The sequence below is a fragment of the Sciurus vulgaris genome (assembly GCF_902686455.1).
Source record: "Sciurus vulgaris genome assembly, chromosome: 6".
NCBI classification, from domain to species: domain Eukaryota; kingdom Metazoa; phylum Chordata; class Mammalia; order Rodentia; family Sciuridae; genus Sciurus; species Sciurus vulgaris.
Window position 1 is genome coordinate 139662794 of NC_136466.1, and position 8667 is coordinate 139671460.

The window sequence follows — 8667 nt, forward strand, 5'->3', positions numbered from 1 at the left end:
GTAGAGGCTGCATCTTTCATTGCAGAATCGATCAATTAGAGTGAATTTTCGCTTCTTGGGTTAACAATGGAATGCCCCTTTACATCCGAGAATACTCCCGGTAGCCTGAACCCACACAAGTTTGGAAGGGACCTAAGGCTCAGAGTCACTCACTCACCTGACAAGCAATCACACTACATTTGCAGTGAGGAGGGTTCCCTTTCTGATGACACTTGCACTTCAGGGACACACCCGCTGGGCTGGGCTCTGTCTCATAACCACTCAGAGGAACTGACCCAACAAGCTTTCTGAGCAGATAGATAAACATCAGACCACCTTGTTCACCACATCCTCAGTGAGTGCAGAGGGCCCAGGGAGTTTTCTAGGGATGAAAAGTGGTGGGAAAGATGAGAAGGGGGCATAGAGTCTATATCTTAGTCCCACATTCATCCACTATTTTTCCCTCCTACCCATTTAATAAACAAATACTTACTTTAAAAAAAAAAGATGTACTGAATCGTCACCTAATCATACATTTGTTTTACAAAATTGCTCCCCTGGGGTTATAATTTTCCCCTGGTCTTTACCCCTCCTCTTTCTTCTGCTATCCCATGAAGGAAGCATAATCATGTGATTTTTCACCCAGATGAGAATAGCCAGATGAACAAGATTTCTTTATTCAAAGCAAAGATAAGAAATAACAACCACCATGGCATGGCACACAGAGCTTACAGATTGCAGAAAATGCATTGCTCTTAGTGTCTGAGTTTAAAAACCTTCCTCCTAAATCTGTGAACTCACTACCCAATAGTCTCTTTCTTTGAAACCCCAGGAATGGAGCTATGAATGACAGCAACTCATCTCAGTTGTACATAATAACTAAAATGACAGCATTTATATTTGACAAGTTAAATTTCCAAGCAAGGAACTCTATTTCCATATGTGAATTTAAAAAGAATGGTACCCAATACAGAGCACCATAACAAGAGAGAAATTTCCTTTAACTGCCTGACAAGAAAGGAGTTCAAGAGGAAGTCAGATGTTCCAGAGGATACACTGCTCATCCAAGGCCAGGACTTGGTCAGTCTATCTGGAACTGCTAGCAGTGAATTCCTCTGAAAGGCCCAACCTTCATCACAGTGCTGGAAAAGCTCAGATTGAGAGTCACAGACAAGCTCAGATTCACTGTTAAAACATTAAAGATGGTATCCCCAGACCTGCAAGTGCTGGGTGACCTTGAGCAGCTCACTTAACCTTGCTGTGGTCTTGATCTGTCTGCAAACGGAAAAGTTTTGCCACCTCACAGCACTGTTAGGGGCATCTACTGAACTAGAAAAAATGAGAACTTTTGACAAGAGCCATTGAGGAAGGTATCATGGCACAGGAGGCTCCCAAAAGCAGCAAGGTCTCAATGGATAAAGAGAAGCGGGGACAACGTGGCAGGTAGTGATCATCACAGGAGCAGAGACGGTGAGCTGCAAGGAACAACTTAGAGCAATGGGGGCAGGGCAATGTTACATGGCAAGGGGGATTTAAATTTATATATGTAAGTAGTCATTTCACTTAAAAAGAAAGAGATTATCTAGGTGAACGTAGTGTAATGACAAAGATCCTTAAACAGGGAAGAGAGAGGCAGAAGAGTCAGAACCAGAGAGACAAAATCAAAAGAAAGACTCAAAAACCCATTATTGACTTTGAAGATGAAAGAGGACCGAGAGTCAAGGAATGGAAACAGTCTCTATAAAGCTGGAAAAATGCAAGGAAATGGCTTCTCCCCATGCCTCCAGAAATGAACACAGTTTGGCCAACACTTTGATTTTAGCCCCAGGAGACATGTTTTAGAATTGTGACCTCAGAACTGTACGTTAATAAATTTGTGTTTCTTTAAACCACTAAATCTGTAGTAATTTGTTACAGCAGCAGTAGAAAACTCATACATACTTGCTTAAAAGGCAAAATCTCTGGCTGTACTCAGAATTATTGAATCAGAAAACCTGAAGGTGGGACTCAGAAGTCTGTCTTTAAACCAGCCCTCAAGGTAATTTTAATGCAGGCTAAAGTTTGAGAACTATTCACTAAACTAAGCAGTTCTTTCCCTGAAGCAAACACATTCAGATACAGATTCCCATAGAAACACAACACTGACAGTTAAAGACTTGATTAACCATGATAAAATCTACCAGGTCCATGCCCTGCCTTGTCACGCACGCAATAAGAAACCCAACCAAACCCTATGTGATTCAGACTCCTCAGGTCCTCAGGGTCCTGCTTTGGAAAACCATGGTGAATGTGCACTAGTCCCAAGAGCCATCTTGGAAACTCCTTTTTGAACTCATTTCTGATTCAAGCAAGAATTTTAGCAGTGGGAGTCATTTGCCTCTTTCTCACTGAACAGGAATATGTGAGTAGGTAAAAGCCCAAGTAGTAAATCAAAGATTTCTGGTGACTGCTTCCTGAATGGAGAGGCAGACTTGACTTCATAGACTCCTAGACATGGAGATATGGGGCTTCTAGTAGACAATAAAGCTAGCTCATGCATCCAGAATATAGGGCCCACAAGTCCCCACCATCACAGCATTGCCACCAAGAGGTCACTCAGCCTCTGCTTGAACATCTCCAAGGATCGCACCATCACTGTCTGCAAACTTCTGTTTTGAGAGGTTCCTATCGTTAGACGCAGGTCCCTTCATCTGACACCTGGTTTCTTTGGACCCCGGGCTTGATTTCATTCTGCCTGACACTGCAGTCTCAGCTGCACACTCACACGCACTGCTAAAATGCAGCTAGCTTACAGCCTCTCTACAAGCATCCTCTTGTTTTCTCTGCATTGTTAGCCTGCACTGACCTTAGAGGGAGGCCTGGGCATGAGCTGGGCAGGAGGTAGGCCTGGGCCCCGTGAAAGGCAAAGTGCTTTAAAAGCCTTTGATGAAAGGCATTAGGCCTTGAAAGGGTTGTTTCTGAAATACTACACCTCCCTTTTAAGAACTCTTAAGATCTGGAGGGTGATACTCTCTCACCCCAGAAGAATTCAAGCATGAATGTTCTTAGAGTCTCCAATTAAGAATCCAATTCCATCTCCCCAGATGCTCATTTCCAAGTTGGATCTTTATTTTTGTTTTTGTTTTTTACAGAACAAATGAAGCAATGATAACCAATATCTCAGAGTTAAACAACCATTAGATGGTATGGACAAATTAAGACATAAAAGCCCAATAGTTCCATTTAATACACAGAACTGTAAAGGGAAGGAAAACCCTCAAGCTACTCTTGCGTTACTGATGAATTCATTCATCCAATTGTTTTGCACATCTATTATATGTCAGACACTAAGCTAGATACCAGGACACAAAGCTGATCCAGAAAGACACAATGCCTACCTCCATGGGACTTGGAGATTCCATTTAAACAACTCACCCACATGCATGTGGTCCTGCAACTTCAGTCATTAATAAAACAACTTAGGGAAATGTTCTTTTTGACTAGAATACACATAGATCCTTGACTCAGATGTCTAGATGATGTTGAGCATTATTTGTAGAAAAGCAGCTAAAATCCAACACAAAATACTCCCTGGATTTTCTGGATGTTGCATATTAAGTTAAAAAAAAATTGTATTCTTTTCTTTTTTTTGTTAGAACTAAGCATTCAACCCAGGGACCCTTAACCATTGAGTTACATCCCCAGTCCTTCTTATTTTTTGTTTTGAGACTGAGTCTCACTAAGTCACTTAGGTTCTCACTAAGTTACTGAGACTGACTTTGAACCTGTGATCCTCTTGTCTCAGCCTCATGAGCTGCTGGGATTACAGGTGTGCACCATCACCAGCTTATTCTTATCCATTTTTAATAGCAGTGACTGAATTGGTATTCAAGAGGCAATTATTAAATAGAATCCATTGGTCTGTTTTCTTTCTTACTCTATGTCTTGATGTTTATTCCATCCAAACAGAGTTCAAACTTGGTGGCCAGAGTCACTGGCTCTCAGCACTAAATTATGAGCCTACAATATTCCCTGTAAGCTCTATCATCTATTAAAATCTGGCTCCCCTCATTTCAGGTATTAGAAAAAAGTACAAGCCACCAACTGCTGTCATATCATTAGCCACCATCCTTACACCAAAGTACTATCACCACCAATGAATTCTCCTACATACCCAATTAGAAAAGATCAGAAGATGTTTAAGATGTGCAGAATTCTATAAAAACGGAGATCCTCCTTTTATGGATCAGGAAACTGTGACAGAGATTCTAAGAAGCATCTTCTGGACGGATACACTTGTCCTCTTTGATATAAACTCAGCACATCAGCTCGAAACTCAAACCTAAATAACAAATTTTTTTTTTAAATTCAGTTCCTTCCAACAGTCAACTTCATCAACCATAAACTCATAACCCTTGTAAATTTATATTTTCAGAGCTTTCCCCAATTCTTAAGTGAGAAATAAAAGTATATTCCCCTGTGTATAAAATGTGACTTTCTTAGGTTAGGTTAGGTTTAACTTTCATGTTAAATAGAACTGTCTAGAGAAAAGGAACCAAAAGAATGAGTGTGTGTGTGTGTGTGTGTGTGTGTGTGTGTGTACTAAGAGAGTGAAGGAGAGAGAGGAGAGATTTTAGTGAAGTGACTCCCCACGGTTGGATGTTTGCCCAAGTTCAAAGGCAACCAGGAGGCAGAATGACTTTCTCCAGGAAACTTTCTTTTTCCTTAAGGTCTTCAAATGATTGGTTGTGGTCCATTCACATAATAGAAAGCAATCTGCTTTACTTTAAAAAAAAAAAAAAATCTACTGATTTCAGTGTTAATCATATCTAAGATATATCTTCACAGCAACATCCTGATTGGTCTTGATTAAAATTTGGGTAACATGGGTACCCTGACCTAGTTGATCTGATACACAAAATAAACTATCATATCTTTCAAAGGCTATTCCTTAGAAATCTAGGACTTAAAGCCTAGAGGCATAAGCAATGATTTTCTCATAAGACTAAAACTCAGGAAATAATACCAAGGGTTAGTAAATGGAATGACATCAAATTTAAAAAGCTTCTGTAAAGCAAAGGAAACAATTAGGAATGTGAAGAGAGAGCCTACAGCATGGGAGAAAATCTTTACTATCTACTATTCTGACAGAGGATTAATATCCATAATACATAAAGAACACAAAAAACTTAACACCAAAAACTCATCTAACCCAATTAATAAAAGGGCAAATACATTAAACAGATACTTCTCAAAAGAATAAATACAAATGGCCAACAAATAAATGAAAAAATCATTAGCAATTAGGGAAATGCAAATTAAATTACATTGAGATTTAATTTCACACCAGTCAGAACAGCAGTCATCAAAAATAATTAATGCTGGAGAGAATGTGAAGAAAAAGGAACACTTTTACACTGTTAGTGGGATTGCAAATTAGTACAACCACTCTGGAAATCAGCACGGGGAGTCCTCAAAAGACTAGGAATGGGGCAGAGTTGTGCCTCAGCAGTAGAGTGCTTGCCTAGCACAAGTGAGGCACTGGGTTCCATCCTCAGCACCACATAAAAATAAATAAATAAAATAAAGGTATTGTGACAACTAAAAAATATATTTAAAAAAAAAGAGAGACTAGGAATGAACCAACCACATAACTCAGCTAATGCCTTAGTATTTACCCTGAAGAATTAAAATCATCATACTATAGTGATATATGCATACCTATATTAAAGCAGCACAATTCACAATAGCCAAACTATGAAACCAACCTAGGTGTCCATCAATGGATGAATGACAAAGAAAAAGTGATGTGTATACACAATGAAGTTTTACTCAGCCATAAAGAAAAATGCAATTATGTCGTTTGCAGGAAAATGAATGGAACTTGGGAACATTGTGTTAAGTAAAATAAGCCAAACTAACAGGGTCAAGGGTTGTGTGTTTTCTCTCATATGTGAAAGGTAAAGAGGAAAAAGGAAAAGGAAATGTGGGGGTGAGGATCTAATAAAAATCAGAGGGAGATCAATAAAGGAAAGAGATAAGGGAGTGCGAAGAGGGGAGAGGGGAATTGCTGGGGCATAATATTGGCCAATATTACAGAATATTGTTAAATTGTGCACATATACAAACATGTAACAACAATTCCCATCATCTTGTACAACCATAATGCACCAATTTAAAAAAAAAAAAATGTGAAAAGATGAGAAAAAAAGAAATCCAGGACTTACAAACCCTTCATGCTGGCATCCTCAGCCTGTGCGTTCCTAGGCTGCATAATATCTGACCCTTTTGCTCCACTCTTATCGATGGCGATCCCCAACTCCTCCACCCTCCATCTCCTCACCTTCCCAAGCTCATGCTAGGATTTTATTTCTTCTCCATACATTTCTTTTCTATATCCATCTTTTCTTTCTTGTGGCTTAGTGCCTGGTTCAAACACAGCACAAAACCTTGCACGAGTGAGTCCCTCTCTCTTCAACACTGGTAAAGGGACAGTGCTATCTGTTTAGATTGCCAGATTTTTTTTTTTTTTTTTTGCCAGATTCTTAAATGATGAAGAGAATTTATTGGCTTTAGGCAGCTCTAGGTTGTATCTCGTATTCACAGCCTATCATTCCACCTGAATAGTGTGTTTTTTTTTTTTTTCTCACAAATTCAAGATCTTTCTCTATTTAGAACAAGAACATGGTGAGGGGGGTTACGAACTGTATGATGTTATACTTTGAGATAGAATTAGGGCTAAGAGAAAAGATGGTTGAAACCCTTGTTAAAACTAGCCGCCAAGTCATGGGTGCTCAACAGCTGCTACAAAGGGGGGACCCTGTGGAGAGGAACCGACTTACCAGCCTCACCCTGCCACTCAGATGAGTGGGCCACATTGGAAGTAGACTCTTCAGCTTCCGTCAAGCCTTCAAAGTCTTTCCACTGAGACATCAGACATCATAAAGCAGAGACAAGCCGTCCATGATGTACCCTGTCTGAATTCCTGGCCCACAGAAACTATAAGAAAATAAGTGGTAATTGTTGTTTTAAACCACTAGGGTTTAAGTTGATCTGTTAACCCCACAATAGATAACTATAAATAACTTTAAAATTTATAATACAATATTCGGGAGAGTGGTTACCTCTGCAAAAGTGGGGAAAGGACAGGATAGGATAAGATGACACAAATAACTGTCACGTAGTTAGTAAATATCTACCCTTAATTGGATGGTATGTTCATTAAGATGGAAGATAGATAGATAGATAGATAGATAGATAGATAGACAGATAGATCAAAATGACCTGTATAGTCCAATGATGATAGAGTGTCATGAGCTGAAAGTGTGTTTAAATGCGATTGAATTGTGCTAATCTAACTCTCTAAGCACCTGGGGTACAACAAATAGGAGATTCATTATGAACTGGCAAAATGTGAACATGTGCCCACTCTTCACCCATCCTGTCTACTTCTGGGTGCACATCCTAGAAAAGCTCTTGCATTAGAAGACAGGTAAAACATTAACAGAAGTATTTTGTAGGAGTAAAAACTTGGAAATATACCAAATATCCATTGATTATAAACTGTATAAACACATGGTGATGGTTATTCAGACAGTAGAACATTATACAGAAATGAATATTAATGATCAACATGGATTAATCCCCATTCAACATCATGACTAGTATCTAGAGATGTGCAGTCCAACAGAATTCTCTCCAATGTTAGAAATGTTCTAGGGCATGATGTTGAACAAAAGAAGCAAGACAAGAAATGATTTAATTTCTGTGAAGTTAAACACAGACAAAACTCCTGCACAAACGCAAGAAAATATGCAAAATTCATATCAGTGGCTAGGAGAGGCAGGAAAATTCCATAGGAACAGAAAAATAAGGGGAACTCAATAGTATTGGAAGTATTTTCAGTCTTCAGTGGGACTAGGAAGAGACCATTGTGGTGTTGTTGTTGTTGTTGTTGTTGTTGTTATTATTATTATTATTGGTGCTGGGGATTGAACCCAGGGGCACTCAATCACTGAGCCATATCCCCAGACCTTTTTTGTATTTTATTTAGAGATACGGTCTCACTGAGTTGCTCAGGGTCTTGCTAAGTTGCTGAAGCTGGCTTTGAACTCAGGAACCTTCTGCCTCAGGCTCCGGAGCCTCTGTGTGCGACTCATACGTGTTATTTTTATTCTTAAGTGGTCCAAGATGTGTTCGGTGTTGGGGATCGAACCCAGGGCCTTGTGCTTGCAAGGCAAGCACTCTACCAACTGAGCTATATCCTCAGCCCCACACTTTTTTATATGTAAAATGAACATTAAAAGCAAAGGTATGAGTCAAATCAACAAAACAGGGAAGATCTTAAGGCAGCAGAATTTCCTTCCAGCATAATTCTTCTTGTGCTCTCAGTGTCTCCAGAATCAAGTCTACCAGAAGCATCCCTTTCCAGCCTTCATCCTCCCGCCTCTGTACACAAATCTCCCCTAACTTTACGGGGGCAGGGCCGCGTCACACCTTCACACCAGCAGTTTTCCAACTCAGCTGAGGACAGCGGGGCAGCTCGTTGTGAAGCAGCCTGCGAGGCAGGGGCAGCACAGAGCACCAGTGGCCAGCATACTGGGGCTACTGAATTCTCCCCGGCTGAGTCATTTCACCTCTGCTCTTGGTATCTTCAGAAAAGCCACTGGGGTTAACCAGAGGTGCTCCATTTTTAAGTGACTTTATGCT